General features: G+C 36.5%; 1 long non-coding RNA gene across 1 annotated transcript in view; it reads left to right on the top strand.

Annotated features, from left to right (window-relative positions):
• Nucleotides 1-3,708: 3,708 nt before the first annotated feature.
• Nucleotides 3,709-17,516, top strand: part of LOC138361226 (uncharacterized) — a 230,992-nt gene continuing 217,184 nt past the window's right edge. Inside the window, exon 1 of the long non-coding RNA XR_011226853.1 lies at nucleotides 3,709-3,849. This is a non-coding gene — a long non-coding RNA (uncharacterized lncRNA). The remainder of the gene's footprint in view (nucleotides 3,850-17,516) is intronic.

Below are 17,516 nucleotides of genomic sequence, written 5' to 3'. Positions count from 1 at the left end.
ATAATCACTAATATATAATCCATTGAGCATGCTGCATCTCTTTCAGTCTCTTTGCAATTTGAACAAGAGGGTTTTTAATTGATCGAACCATATTCTTAAAGTAAAGTAAATGAGATGTATTCCATATTTTGCAAAATATACGATGAAGGCACACAAACATTCATACCAAAACTGAAGGGCAGGATTTATGAGGAGACATTAGAGGCATTAAATATTCCAAACTAGAAGACAGAAGGAAAAGAGGAGATATGATCACTACGTACAAAACAGTAACAGGAATTGATAAACTTGATAGGGAAGATTTCCCGAGACCTGGAATTTCAAGAACAAGAGGTTATAGATTTAAACGAACTAAACAAAGATGCCGAAGAAATGTTAGACAATTCACTTTTGCAAACAGAATGGTAAACGGTTGGAACATGTTAGGTGAGAAGGTGGTGGAGGCCAAATCCGTCAAAAGTTTCAAAGCATTATATGACAGAGTGCTGGGAAAATGGGACACCACGAGTGTAGCTCTCCATCCATCTGATTGATAACCCAAATGAATTTTTCATGGATATGATACCAACATCAAATCATAAATCAGATGTGATCCTATCCCCACTGGATTTTGAAGAAGCCATAGACAGTATGCCTATGCACTCTGCACCAGGCCCTGACTCTTGGAACTCTATATTCATCAAGAACTGTAAAAAACGTTATCGCAGGCCCTTCACATTCTTTGGAGACAAAGCCAAGATACTGGCATTGTCCCTGACATACTAAAAACAGCAGATATAGCACCGCCCCATAAAGGAGGAAATAAGGCAGAGGCAAAAAACTACAGACCGATAGCACTAACATCGCACATCATAAAAATCTTTGAGAGAATGCTAAGAAGTAAGATCACAAAATACATGGAATCACAGCATCTCCATAACCCCAGACAACATGGTTTCAGAACAGGGCGCTCTTGCCTATCACAGTTGCTGGACCACTCTGACATGGCACTAGATGCCATGGAAGACAAACAAAACGCTTTGACAAAAAAAAGCCTTTGACAAATGTGACCATTGTGTTATTGCACATAAAATGCGTTCAAAAGGAATTACCGGAAAAATAGGCAGATGGATATACAACTTCCTGACTAATAGAACCCAATGTGTAGTAGTCAACAAAATAAAATCTGGACCATCAACCGTAAAGAGCTCAGTCCCCAAGCGTACTGTGCTTGCTCCAATACTTTTTCTCATCCTCATATCGGACATAGACAAGGACACAACCTATAGTACTTGATCATCCTTTGCAGATGACACTAGAATCTTCACGAGAGTAGGCAACATAGAGGACACGGCAAACCTCCAATCAGATGTAAATCAGGTCTTTCTATGGGCTACAGAAAATAACATGGTGATTAACGAACATAAGTTTCAGCTCATGCGCTACGGAAAAAATAAAAAATATAAAAACGGAAACCACTTACAAAACTCAGTCAAATCATAACATTGAACGGAAAAGCAACGTAAAGGATTTGGGTGTACTGATGTCAGAAGGCCTTACATTTAAAGAACACAATAAAGTAGCCGTCACAACTGCAAGAAAAATGACAGGATAGATAACAAGAACTTTTCACACTAGAGATGCTATACCGATGATGATAGTTTTCAAGACGCTAGTGCTCTCTAGAGTGGAATACTGCTGCATAATGAAAGCCCCTTTCAAAGCTGGAGAAATTACTGACCTATACTTATGCATTTATCTTCGGTTTAATACAACAGGCACCAGACACACGCTAGGCATCATACACACTAGGATAAAACAAACATTAGGCCAGAAGTCAGAAAAGAATTCAAAGAATTTTACTGGAAAGGCTTGCTGTTAGGAAAGGAAGTAATTGAGATGAATTAATGCACAGTATGTCAATTTTGTGAAATATATGATAAAGGAACAAAAACATTTATACCAAAACAAAGATGCAGAACTAGGAAACAGGATTTGTTCAACTGAAATTTCAAGACGGACAGAGACCAAAAGACACAAAAATGGAATCAATATACGAAGAGGCCAAACCCCCAAACATACCAGTAATACAAAGAGAAACAACTACACGGCAGTGAGGAGAGAGGCAGAAAGAAATTTTGAAAAAAAGGAACAAACAAATGTAAAGTAGAACAAATCATATTCTATAAATACAGCAACAACCAATTGCAGGTAAAGGATAATATTCAGAGCTTTTAAATGCATGGATGGCGAAATACTCAAGAAATTGTTCACGACTTTTGTTAGACCAAAGTTGGAATATGCAGCGGTTGTATGGTGCCCATATCTTAAGAAGCACATAAACAAACTGGAAAAGGTGCAAAGACATGCTACTAAGTGGCTCCCAGAACTGAAGGACAAGAACTATGAGGAGAGGTTAGAGGCATTAAATATACCAAATATACTACACAAATATATATACTACACATGCACAATAAACTACCCTACACAGGCTGAGTATGGTGTGTACAATAAATTATTAGCTAAAAGATAAGACTGAGTTTGTATAAATGGGGGTTAAGTCAGAGTGGGAAAATGTAAGTGGAGTGCCTAAAAACCCTGTCCTGGGACCTCTGTAATTCATAATATATACAAATAATTTAGACTCAGGTTTGATCAGCAATATTTGAAAATTTCCAGACGATACAAAAGGGATTTTTTTCTGGATTCAGGATTATTTTTTTATGGCTGAAAACAGGTTTTCAGCAATAAAAGAAATACAGTATTGCTGGAACAACCGTCGACATCTTCAAGAGAAAACCTGAACATCTTCAAGAAGTGAAGATGACCTTGAGAAGAAGTATAGGTTGGGAGAAGTATAGGTTAGGAATTGTCTCCAAAGAATTCTCAAAGAATTACTCGTTATTGCTATCCAAGATAATTAGACGAGCCAAAGCTAAATACTACGAAGATAAATTTACCCAAATAAAGAGTACCTTACCTAAAAATATGTATGTACCTTACGTAAATAAACATTTGATTTTGAAGTGCCGGACAAACAAGGCTGTGGTGGATATGTGGGCCTGAGGGGCCTGTCCAAGCAACAGCCTGTTGGACCAAGCTCTCACATGTCAAGCCTGGCCTTGGAAGGGCTTGGTGAGTAGAACTACCACCAGAACCCTATAATGCATGTATCAAGGTGTCCAGGCAGTGAGCACCACATAATGCAGTGCAGTCCTGTAAGAATAAGCACAGTAAGTATGGGCATGGAGGGGGTGCAGCAGTGGCTTGTGAAGGGCTGGAGAGTAAATGGACATGCCCAGGGGTAAAAAGCATTAGGGTAACAGAACATAGCCCATAAAAATAGTAATGACTGTGAATGAATAATTATATGAATGCAATAATACTTCATATCTCAATAGGAATACTAAGCAGGGTGCAAGACAAGATACTGGTGGTGATAGTGGTTGGTACAAGTCCTCACATCCCCACAGACACCAGTAACAGCCCTCACCTCCCAACACAGTACCCTTGTAGCGAGTTAATCTTATACTCGCTTCATTATCTTATAGCATAACTAATTAACACTAATTACAGAAGCTACACAGGTGATACTTTGGTGTGAGTTGAGCGCACTGAGCGTCGGTATCGCTACACCCTTGTTCCTTAACAACCCTTTGGACCTTTATTACAGAAAAATAGAATCAATTAATTTAATAAAATATAAAATATAAGTGCTTACTTACGATAATACTATCGGTGGAACACAAAATCTTCTTCTTCTTGATAGTAGGTGCAGTTTGCATGAAGGGTTGGTCCTCGCCATGACTGAACTGACGACAAAATGGCCGATGTGTTGATATGGCGTCAGGTGACGCTGTGACGTCACAGGTGAGGGACGCTTTGCGCATTACTCCCTCGTACTTAAAAAGTACTACAGGTACTTTTTGGTTTTATTTTTGAATATGGCAGAAGTTGGACAGCTTTTCAAATCATTATAAGGGAGTGAGTTCCATAGACTAGGTCCCTTTATTTACATAGAGTGTTTACATAGATTAAGTTTGACTCTGGGGATATCAAAGAGATATTTATGTCTGGTGGGGACGTGGCCATGTGTTCTATTACATCTGTCCAGGAAGAGTTTCAGAACAGGGTTTGCAGTTAGAAAAAGGGCTTTATAAACGTAATTTACACAGGAGAATGTATGGAGTGAATTTGTTTAGCATGTTTAAGGATTTGAACAAGGGAGCTGTGTGTTGTCTGAAGGTAGAGTTAGTTATTGTCCTGATAGCAGATTTTTACTGGATGATGATGGGCTTGAGGTAGTTTGCAGAGGTTGAACCCCAAGCACAAACGCCATAAGAATGATAGGGATAGATAAGTGCATAATAGAGTGAGAGGAGAGCAGAGTAGGGTACATAATATCTGATCTTAAACAGTATACCAACTGTTTTAGAAACCTTTTTAGTTATGTGTTGTATATGGGTGCGGAAGTTGAGTCTCTTGTCTAAGTATAGGCTAAGAAACTTTCCATCATTTTTATTGCTAATGTTTACATTATCTATCTGAAGCTGAATTGCATTTGTTGATTTGTTTCCAAATAAGATATAGTAGGTCTTTTCTATGTTTTGTGTGAGGTTTGTTGGTTGACATCCACAAGTAGACTTTTTTTAATTAATTGTTTACAACATTATTTAACAGGAGTGGGTTGGGGTCAGAGTAGATGAGTAGTATCATCAGCCAACAATATAGGTTTAAGTATGTTAGAGACATTAGGGAGATCATTGATGTATATAAGAAACAGGAGGGTCCTAGGATGCTGCTCTGTGGCACCTTTACGGTAATTAAGTGGTAGAGTGGGAGAGGTTATATCATTGATGGCTTCATATTGGTGTCTGTTACTAAGATAGGATCGGATATAGTTTAGGGCAAGGCCACGGATTCCATAATGGTGGAATTTAAGTAAGAGGTAGTTATGGTTAACAGTATCAAAGGCCTTTCTCAGGCCGATGAAGAGTTCAATTGGAAACTCACTTTTGTCAAGGGCTGAGAAGATTAAGTCAAGCAGACTAACAATAGCATCATTGGTACTCTTTTGGGAGCGGAAGCCAAACTGACAGGGACTTAGTATATTGAATTTTACAAGATTGGAGTAGAGCTGTTTGTAAAAAAAAAAAAAATAATTTTGATAATATAGGTAGATTCGATATGGGTCTGTAATTATTTATGTCTGCCGTGTTACCTCCTTTATGAACTGGCGTTACTCTTGCTTTTTTAAGGATATCAGGGAAGGTATGACACTCTAGGGATTTGTTGAACAGCAGTGCTATGGATGGTGCAAGGGCATGGGAGGCACGCCTGTGTACCATCGATGGTATTTCACTAATGTTCCCAGCTTTGGTTTTTAGCGAGTGAATGATGGACACAACATCTGTAGGGCTGACCGGAGAGAGGAGAAGAGAGTTTGGATAGCTGCGTGAAAGATATGTGGTAACATATGTCTGAGTCTCTGGGATTTTTCGGGCAAGGTGAGCACCAAACGATGAAAAGAAGCTATTAAATTCAGTTGCTGTTTCAAGATCTGTTGCAGGTGTATAACCATCCTTGGAGATTTTTATCTTATTATGTGAATGTTGTTTAGCTCCTAGGATGGTAGAGATGGCTCTCCATGTGCTTTTTATGTTGCCTTTTGCTTCTTTGAATCTATTCTCGTAATAGGAACGCTTTGCTCTTATTATACTGGTAAGCACTGATGAATACCTCTTAACTACTTCTTTTCCAACTAGGCCAATCCTAAGTTTTTTTTCATATTCATGTTTCTTGTCGATTGCTTTAAGTATGCCATTAGTGAGCCAGGGATTATTTAACCTTTTTGCCAGTTACTTGCTTGGTGAGGAGAGGACAATAAGTATTGTAAAGGCTTTAAATTTTGGAAAGAGGCTAGTTAACGAATTATTATCCTGTGTATTGATAAATTTAGATTCCCAGTTTACATTGTGGAGGGCATTTGTGAGATTGCCTATTGCCGCTTCACATTGTAACCTAAAGGTAATTTTCTTGTTACCTGGTGGTGTTATGGCCATGTTCGCTACAAGGAAGGTAGGATAGTGGTCAGTTGTTCTGTCAGTGATTATACTTGATGTAAGAGGAGCTGTTATGTTGGTCCATCAGTGATCCAGGGTAGTCGCAGATGTTTGAGTGACTCGGGTGGGCCTGGTGATTGCGGGGATGAGCATACAGGAATTCATGCTGTTGAGGAAACAGTCTACTTGAGGGTTATTTTGTAGCCCTAGGTCAATATTGAAATCACCTCTGAGAACTATGTGATTTTTGTTGAGATTATTGTTTATGATAAGGTTCCTCAAGTTGTTATTGTATTTGTGTCTAGCTTCAGACACAAGCATGTTACAGTTATGTCTTAAAGAGTTGAGAGCAATTAAGGATGATAAAGAGTCACTTACAACTAATGTATCAAGTTTGGATACTTGTACACATTTCAGTGCAAGGAGCAAGGCAAATAGTTCAGTCTGAAGGGTAGAGGCCCAGTTGTTTATACGGACTCCCCACTCAAAATATAAGTCATATCCTATTGCCAGGACAACTGCACTTCCAGCTGCACCCGTTGGGCGCTGTAGGAAACCTTCAGTGTATATGATTTGAGAGAGAGAATGCTCTGTGGACAGAGCATCAATATGGCTTAAGACGTTGAGCTTTGCCTCAAGACAAAGCTGGGACTGATCTCTAATTTGCTCCTTTGATGGAAAGGGAGGGATTAAAATTGAAAAGGGTGTAATTTCCTACAGTGCAGGAAAGTGCTATTGTTGTCTCTCTTGGTACAAATTATAAATCTGATACTTTCTGAGTTCAGTTCCAATTTTATTTATCTATTTGAAACAATGTTTACATTCAATAAAGAAATTCTGGAGGGCTTCTGTGCAAGGGTTAGGATGAGCTAGCCTAAGCATTTTTATACCAATTTGACAGTTATTTTCAGTAACACGATAAACAACGCTCGGAATATTAAGTTCCTTTCTCATATTAAGTATCTTTGTGGTACGAAGGCACCCAAGGATTATCCTCAAGGCTTCGTTCTGCAATTTTTCAAGCCCTCCAAGCTTTCTTTCAGGATGCCTTAAAGTTAGTTTAGTTCATTTATTATGCACCCCATACCCATCTTGTGGGCGGTAGTGGAAAGGGTTGCAGAGGCACATAATGGGCTCAGGGACTGAACCCAACAATTCATTTAGCTAAGCAAGTTACAATCTTGATGAGCTAGTTACAAAATTCAGTATAAGTCGTCACATCAACAATAGGTTCGAGATCGATCACAAGTACAGTTTCTAAATTAAGCAACTGACATATGTGGAGAGCTAGTGTCACAATTGATATGTTTGTCCTGCACACCGCTCCCCATCCAGTGGGCAGCGGTGGATAGGTTACAATCACTTAGTTACTACTTACAGTTAGCAAACTGGGGATATTTGGCTAAAATTTCTGGTACCAGATCATTTTGAATGAAATATTGACACATCGTTGGTACATTGGTTATAGAATTGTCTCTGAATTCACTATCACATAGTGACGAAGGGGTGTGCAAATAATTTTGTTGACAGTTAACATTTGGTCAGGTCTACATCGGCAGATAATGAGAATTCCCAGAAATACTTGTAACCGAGTCTAAGCCGAGCAGTAGTAACATCTAGAAGTCTGCTGATTTTATTGGATGAACCATAGATGTGTGGCTCCTTTTGCATAATAGTATTGAACGAAAGTTAATCTCCCCAAACACTTTCGCGTTTTGGGCAAGTTACCCCTCCACTCTCTCCATTTTTGTTTGGACATTCCCTGGTAGTGTGCGGAAATACTGAAAAGTGTATACTCTTTTCAACTTTGTCACCTTAATTCTCGTCCTATGTCTTTCATTTTGGTATCAATGCGTTCGCAATAGAATTCCCAACAGAACTATGTGCATATAATGTCAAAGACAGCAGCGCGCTCCACCCGCCGACAAGATGAATGTAGGCCAAGGGTACCAGAAAAAGAAAGCTGAGCCACCCTCAGGCAACTCTCATTACATTAGAGAGCGTGATAATACTGAAAAGTGTATACCCTTTTCAACTTTGTTACCTCAATTCTCATCCTAGTTTTTTCAATTTGGCATCAATGTGTTCGCAATAGAATTCTCTACAGGACTAAAGGCATATAAACTCCAAAAGCCCGGCTTACCATCCGCAACAAACAGAGTAAGCGAGAGTGTGTTACCAGGGAGCGCACAAGAGCGATAAAATGTATACACTCTTTTCATTTTGGTCACCCCAATTGTCATCCTAGGTCTTTTATTTTGGTATCAATGTGTTAGCAATAGAATTATCTACAGGTTTAAATGCATATAAACTCCAAAAGCAAGGTGTACCATCCGCACAAAACAGAGAAAGTGAGAGAAAGTAACCCGGGAGCACTCTAGTGCAATGTAATGTGAACACTCTTTTCACTTTGGTTACCTCAATTCTCGTCATATGTCTTTCATTTTGGTATCAATGTGTTCGCAATTGTATCTGCTGGCATTTTACCCTTTGCTTGGATCTGAAGGGTTTTAGGCTCACCACGATGCAATCTGATAGTACCGCAGGTGTATATACCTATCTTCAAGCAGCAATTCACTCATTCAAACCGACTTATAATAGTTATCCATATATAAATGGTAATCTTTGTTCTACCTGTTAACCTGTCATATGAAGAAAGATTGTCAAAGCTTATATTACATTCTCTAGAAAAGCAAAGAATTAGGAGTGACATATGGTAGAGGTGCACAATGGGATGAATGGACATAACAAAGGGGACATTAATGGGGTATTAAAAGTAGCAACACAAGACAGAACTCGAAACAAAGTGTAAAAATTGGAAAAATTTAGATTTAGGAAAGAACTGCATGAGTAAATACACTGGGTTTGTACCTTAAGGTTCATGTATGCAATATTACAGAGTTCCAGTTAACTCCCATGCATGCAATTAATTTATGTTATGTTTATGTTTTTTATGTTAAAATGTTTTTGTTGATTTGTTTGTATATTTTCATAAGTAAAGCATGCTTACCGTCTTATTCCAAGTTTTATGATAACTTTACAAGGTTTAAAACATAAAGTTCAATATATATTCTGGTTTTCACACAGGAATTATACGTTAATATAACATCATAATAACGTAATGATGTCGTGTAAATAACGTTATACTGACGTCATATAAATGTTATATTTATGTTATAAGAACGTAAATTGGATAGCTTTACAGAAAGTAAACAAAAAAAACTAAATGTTGACTGAAAATTATTTATTCTTAAATATAAAGCATGAAAACATTATAATACCATAGCATTCACTATTATTTTTAAATTTTTACATAAATCTTAAAAAACTGTGTCTCAAGAATATATGTTTTTAGTTATATCCTTTGGTTTTAAGAACATCAGATATACGTATTTATGTCAAAAGTTACAGTATTACCTTTGTGGAACCATTTAAAAACGTCCACAAACGTTCTGTGTTTGCTGGGTATGTCCTTTTGAAAATCAATGTTAATTGAATCTATATATTATAAAAAACGAAGTTTTTTATGTCATCAGAAAGACATATAAGCTGCATGTTAATACTTTGGTATAAATATAACTGAAGTGAAAGTGAAGATATATGCCTTTTTATAGTTACTTGATGGCTCGCTCAGGGAGTGTGAAGGCCTGCACACAAGCCAATCAATTTTATAATTAATGTACATATATGCAAAGTAACGTCAAAGGTTTTTATTTCAGAATGAAGACAGATGTAAGAGGAATAATAAGAGGAAATGAAGATGAAGAAATGATAAAAAGAATGGCAATAGTGGATAGTAGTAACACACTTACTAACACACTACTAACACACACTAACACACACACTACACACTACGTAACACACACTAACACACACAGTAACACACACACTGCACCAATGATGCAATCATTAGTCTCCTTGACATTATCTACTCAGCCTTTGACAAAAATACATTCTCTAAAAACCAAGGCAGGGAACACCAGTGAAATTCCGTCCATTGTGTACAAGAGAGCCTCCCATGCCCTTTCCTCACCCATAGCACTACTGTTCAACAAATCTATAGAGTATCACACCTTCCCTGATATCCTCAAAAAAGCAAGAGTAACGCCAGTCCATAAAGGAGGCAATCCGGCGGACATAAACAATTATAGACCAATATCAAATCTACCCATTCTATCAAAAATATTTGAAAAAATTATTTACAAACAGCTCTATTCCTACCTCGTAAAATTCGACATACTCAGCCCCTGCCAGTTTGGCTTCCGGTCCCAAAAGAGCACCAATGATGCAATCATTAGTCTCCTTGACATTATCTACTCAGCCTTTGACAAAAATGAGTTTCCGATTGGACTCTTCATTGACCTAAGAAAAGCCTTTGATACTGTTAATCACAACTACCTCTTACTTAAACTCCAGCATTATGGAATCCGAGGCCTTGCCCTTGACTACATCCGATCCTATCTTAGTGACAGACACCAATATGTAACCATCAATGATACAACTTCTTCCACTCTACCAATTATCGTTGGAGTGCCACAGGGCAGCATCTTAGGACCTCTTCTATTTCTTATATATATAAACGATCTGCCTAATGTCTCTAATATTCTCAAACCTATATTGTTTGCTGACGATACTACCCTTATCTACTCAAACCTCAACCCACATACACTAAATAATGTTGTGAATAATGAATTAAAAAAAGTCCACTTATGGATGTCAACGAACAAACTAACATTAAACATCGAAAAGACTTACTACATCTTATTTGGAAGCAAATCATCAAATGCAATTCAGCTACAGATAGACAACATTAACATCAGTAATAAAAATGATGGCAAGTTTTTTGGCCTATTCCTAGACAAGAGACTCAACTTCAGCACCCACATTCAACACATAACTAAGAAAGTCTCTAAGACAGTTGGTATACTCTCCAAAATCAGATATTATGTTCCTAACTCTGCTCTCCTCTCACTATATTATGCACTAATCTACCCCTATCTTAATTATGGTATCTGTGCATGGGGGTCTACCACTGCAAACCACCTTAAGCCCATCATCACACAGCAAAAATCTGCTATCAGAATAATAACTAACTCTGCTTTCAGACAACACTCAGCTCCCTTGTTTAAATCCCTAAACTTGCTAAATATTAACTCCCTCCACACATTCTCTTGTGTCAACTACATTTACAAAACCCTGTTCTTAAATGCAAACCATGCTCTGAAACTCTCCCTGGACAGATGTAATAGGACCCATTATCACCATACCAGAAATAAATATCTCTTTGATATCCCCAGGGTCAAACTTAATCTGTGTAAACACTCTATGCAAATTAAGGGACCTAGTCTATGGAACTCACTCCCTAGTGAATTGAAAAACTGTAAAACTTTTGCCTTATTTAAAAGCAAAACCAAAAAGTACCTAACTTCATCTATTTAGTTTCCTACACTGAGCTTTAAATTTGCTCTGTACCTAGTGTTACCCAATCTCCTAATTTTTATGTAATATCAAACAACCTTATAATTGTGTTCATTGCTGTCTTCTTTTATGTGCTAGCCATATGCTGTATTGTGACTACCAATTTTTGTCAACTACCATCCAAGCTGTCATTGCAATCAATCTTATATTGTTTCTGCTGTATTGTGCCTACCAATTTGTTGTCAACTACCATTTTAAGCTGTCATTGCAATCAATCATAGCTACCTATGTGCTTTAATATACTGTACCTATAATTTTCTCTCATCTTTTTTTTCATTCCATGTAATCTGTTATCATTTTTTTGTCTATAAATTTTGCAAGTATTTACCTCCTTAAAATTTTCTTAGATTAAGGACCTGCCCGAAACGCTGCGCGTGCTAGTGGCTTTACAAGACTGTAATTACCATATTTGTATCCTCACATTCCTTATGTACATTCTTGTATATGCATAAATAAATAAATAAATAAATAAATAAACTTAAGAATTATTCAGTAATAAATACAAACTCGTCCTTCACCTATGATAAAGGAAAGTCAACTTGGAAGGATTCAATTTACATGAGATTAAGATTAGGATACAAATATATCTGGCAATACGGAGTTGATGTCAGTGAAAAAGATAAGGAGTGTAAATTATGTAGTATGCCGCACGCCCACACCTTAGAACATTATGTATTATAGTGTCAACTTATTGATAACTATAGAAATAAGGAAATAAGTAATGTACCACATCAAATTGTTTGTATGTGTGATAATGGTATGATAGACAGTATACTTAGGAGCTACAAAACTTTTGCCCCAAGAGTGTAACAATTGTATGCTGTACTTACTATATTAACCTGCAATGTTAAATGGGATTCTTGTAATGTTAATTGTCTATTTGTACTTACTGAATTTGTGCGCCCCTTGAGGGACTTGAAGTAGAGGGGGTAGAAATAGCCTAAGTTACTCTATCCCTTTGAGATGTATTTTTTTCTTGTCTCAATAAACATACTTGAACTTGAACTATAAATATTTTTGGCTTCCTGACCATAAAGTTACCGCCGCAGTCGAGGGTAAGAGACCGGATGTACCCCATATACAAGCCGCACTAGCTATTAGTTCATAAAAGCTGACAACTTACCCAGATAAACATTACTTCCTAATTATATATATATATGCAAATAATACAATTAAAATGTTTAAAACATGATTATATATATGTATCATGTGGACAGTTTTTAATGTAATTTTTTCTCCTGATATTCGGGTTCTTTATTATGCTTCATCTTGAGGCAAAGCCCATATTGATGCTCTGTCCACAGATCATTCTCTCTCTCTCTCAAATCATATACATTGATGGTTTCCTACACCGCCACACGGGTGCAGCTGCAAGTGCAGTTGCCTCTACCCATCAGACAGAACTATTTGCCTTGCTTGTTACACTAAAATGTGTACAAGTGTGTGTGTCTATGTATGTATTAACACGATATACTGAACGGGGTGAGAATAGCTTGAGCTACCTCATCCATTTGTGTGTATTTTACCTCAATAAACTTATTTCAATTTCAATTTCAATTCAAGTCTCCAAACTTGATGCATTAATTGTAAGTGATTTTCTACCATCCTGCATTAATTGTAAGTGATTTCTATCATGCTTAATTGCGCGCAACTCTTTAAGACACAATTGTAACATGACCGTGTCTGAAGCTAGACAGAAAACACAACATTATTAGTGATGGTAACATAAGCCATTTCATGTGAATTCCATCTTCGTTGACCTCCGAAACTTGAGGAATGGTCCAGAAAATAGCTACTAAAGTTTAAGTCAAGTGTGAAGATACTTTAGTTGATACTTAGATACTTCCAATAAGTGTAAACATAAGTGCTGACGATGCTACCTTCCTCTATTCAGACCCCAACCCAAACGCACTATATAATAATGAAAATAATAGATTTAAAAAGTCCACTCATGGATGTAAACTAACAAACTCACATCAAACATAAAAAAGACCGACTACTATTTTTGTTCGAAAGTAAATCCTGAAACCAAATTCAACTTCAGATACACAATGTTAACATTAGCAATAATGATTATGGAAAGTTCCTTGACCTATACATAGACAAGAGATTGAACTTCAGCATCCACATACAACACATATGTGGGTGTATACACACACACACACACACACACACACACACACACACACACACACACACACACACACACACACACACACACACACACACACACACACACACACACACGCGCACACACACACACGCACACACGCACACACACACACGCACACACACACACACACACACACGCACGCACACACACACGCACACACACACACACACACACACACACACACACACACACACACACACACACACACACACACACACACACACACACACCAGGAAGACATTTACAGAGAGTAGGGAATTAATTAGGTATCTGGTAGCTAGTTAAGTGGTTTGGGATTTATATCTTGAGGTACTGTATACAATGTTCACAACATAGCAATGTATAATCATTTCATTGTATACAACACATTTTGGTGAAATCCCACGGTATTCCTAGACCAGAATCATAAACATCTCTGACTTCCCACAGCAAGGCGCCGGGCACCGCGGGCTCCAGGCATGATGATTTATGTTTATTTCTCAGAGCAGTAAACAGCCTGCGGCAAAGCTACCCATATGTGTAGAGCTCAGTACTACAGATGAAGAACAACAACGTAAACATTTTTGACGTTGATTAGCTTGCTCAAACACCACTAATTTCCATAAAATAAATATAGACAAAACATTTCTGCTACAAAAATAAATGAGAGTAAGAATGCTTGTGGTCTCTTGAAGTGCAGGATAATTAAAATAAGTTTTATATTTTATAGATATAGTACTTGTTTACAGACTATATAAATCACCACGTTAATAATAATCACCACTCGATAACTGTATTAACAACTCGAATGTAATGATTGGTAGTGATCAGGAAATCGCGTTAAGAAAGGCACTTATGTGTTGTTTTCCGAAGGCAACATTGTTATTGTGTAGTAACCATCTGAAAGAAAATGTTCGCCACTATTTAACGGATAATATTGGATGCACGAACACCGATAGGATTCGTATCCAAAAGAAAATATTTGGTACAAATGGGTTAGTTAGAAGTGTTTGTGAGGATCAGTTTGAAAGGGGAATCAACAATCTCATATTTTACTTTTACAAATACCCAAAGTTCAAAGATTATTTTGATAGTCGTTTGAAATCTTCTTTATGGAATTATGTGTGTGTACCTCACGCAAAAGCCAAAATGGACACGTTATGGACTAATAACAATTGTGAGTCACTAAACCATATCCTGAAACTGACTATTGATTGGAAACCCCAAAAACTGCCAGAATTAATTGAAAAAATTTGCAATGTTTCAACGCTCCAAATGCTAGATCTGAGGAGAGCATTACACGGAGAAGGCAATTATATAATATCATCCAATTTAGATAAGTACCTGGTTCCTAAGGAAGTTTGGGACCAAAAAACTAAAGATGAAAAGAGAGATTACTTATGGTGCTTTATATCAAGAAAACCTTATAATGAAAATACTAAAATGTATGACAAAAACAAAATTTTTTCAATCCCAAAAACATTTGGAATTGCCAAAAAACCATATCAGCGTAAGCGCCCCCGAAGTGAAAGAGCAGTTTAATGCTATATAATAAATGTGTTTTGGAAATAGTAGCTGACGATTTTGTGTTGATATTGCATATCTCTTACCTAATTTGTATTATGAAATATGACATGATAGCGCGTTACAGACTTCAGTTAGGAAATAATTGGACTTGTAATGTGATTACTGATCCATCTGTATCCCAGTCATTTTACTATGTTAATTTTATGTAATTTATTCTTAAGCTTAATAACATTATTTAAATGTGCTAAATTTCCATTTATATATATATATATATATATATATATATATATATATATATATATATATATATATATATATATATATATATATATATATATATATATATATATTATGTTTCCAAATTTCTGATGATATACAACATATTGTGGTTTATAATTAAGTTCTTATTAATAGTGATCCTGCATCAAAATTAACAATGTTCAAATTCGGTTTTGTATGTTAAAATTAACTACATTTTTATGTTAATTTCTTTCTGTAAATAATGATGATAAAGTGCAATAAAGGTATGATTGAGACAATGTTAAATCGTTAAATCCTAAATATATCTTGAGTCTTATACTTGAAATATTAAATGAACATATAGTGTGTAGTGTAGTGTTTCAATTATTATTAAGAGGGAAGGGTTGGGGGTAATGGTTCATATGTCCACATTCGAATGCCCCTCTTCCCAGGACTGGGGGTGCGGGAGTGTACAATAAACTATACCCACCTCCGGCAGCAGCTTGTCGAAGGCGGAAGTGGAGTCTAGGCCGTTTGTCATGAAAATTATAGTGTGATGGCTCTTATTTTTATTATGGGTACATAATAAGATTATGCCTTTATTCTTAATTTATATTACAATGCTGGTAAAATACACTTCTTGATGAGTATGGAGTACAAATGAACTCATTGTGTACCCTATACTCACAGGATGAGTATAGGGTACACAATAAACTACCACTCACATCATGGGTATGGGTTGCACAAGAAACTATCGGAGAGCAGAGTATGGAAAGCAAAGTAAACAAAGATTCACACGATGAGAAAGGGTTCCACAATGTCCTATGACTCACAGGATGAGTATGAGGTGCATAATAAATTACCATTCATAGGATGAGTATGGGTTTCACAATAAACTAAAGGTAACAGGATGAGCATGGGTTGCACAAACTATTGGTAACAGGATGGGTATGGGTTGCACAATAAATTACTGTGCTAGGATGAGAGTAGGATATATATATAAACATATTGTGGTTTATAATTAAGTTCTTAATAGTGATCCTATCCTGCATCATAATTTACATAATATATATATATATATATATATATATATATATATATATATATATATATATATATATATATATATATATATATATATATATATGTATATATATATAATTAGGAAGTCAGTTAGTCAGGAAGTTGTCAGCTTATATGAACTAATAGCTAGTGTGGCTTGTATATGGGGTACATCCGGTGTCTTACCCTCGACGGTACCCTCCTTACCCTTATCCGCGGCGGTACCTTTATGGTCAGGAAGCCACGGATATTTACAATGGTTCTCGGTCAGTCAATATGATTCCTTTGACATCACTAAACTAACTCTTATGTATTCTGTTCTCGTATTGACAATTTGAATGACATCAAGAATATTTTGAATATCTTCTGATATAGATGGTGCTGTAGTTGATTGTTGTTCATGACAAGTCCAATGGGTCATTAGCATCGCTCAGATTAGTGGGAAGAAATTCTTGCTGCAACAATGTGTGTTCTCAGAGCTAACTAGGGTAACTAAAATACTTATTTCCTAAATAAATACTTTAATTGTAAATATTTGAAAATATATGGTATGTATCAGAATTTCTGACGATATAAAACATATTGTGGTTTATAATTAAGTTCTTAATAGTGATCCTATCCTGCATCATAATTTACATAATATCTACTTCTGTTTTGTGTATTAAAATGACTACTTTTTATGTTAATTTCTTTCTGTAAATGATGATGATGATGATAAAGATCAGTAAATGTAAGTAAGAACATAAGAATGAAGGTAACTGCAAAAGACTTATTGGCCCATACGAGGCAGCTCCTCGTATGGAGCTGCCTTTGATAAGTAATTACCAAAGAAGGCACCAAGCCGGGAAGGCTGTGTAGCACAATCAAATAAGTCAACTGCTCCTGAAGAGGACGGTATTACTTACAGTTTACTGAGATTAGTCTCACAAGTACCAGGTAATCCACTTTTAGTGTTGTACAGAATGAGTTTAAGTGAAGGAGTATTACCTGATGATTGGACAGTGTCATTGTTCCCA

The sequence above is a fragment of the Procambarus clarkii genome, unplaced genomic scaffold (assembly GCF_040958095.1).
Source record: "Procambarus clarkii isolate CNS0578487 unplaced genomic scaffold, FALCON_Pclarkii_2.0 HiC_scaffold_266, whole genome shotgun sequence".
In the NCBI taxonomy this organism is placed as follows: domain Eukaryota; kingdom Metazoa; phylum Arthropoda; class Malacostraca; order Decapoda; family Cambaridae; genus Procambarus; species Procambarus clarkii.
This window is presented reverse-complemented; position numbering and strand designations above follow the sequence as displayed.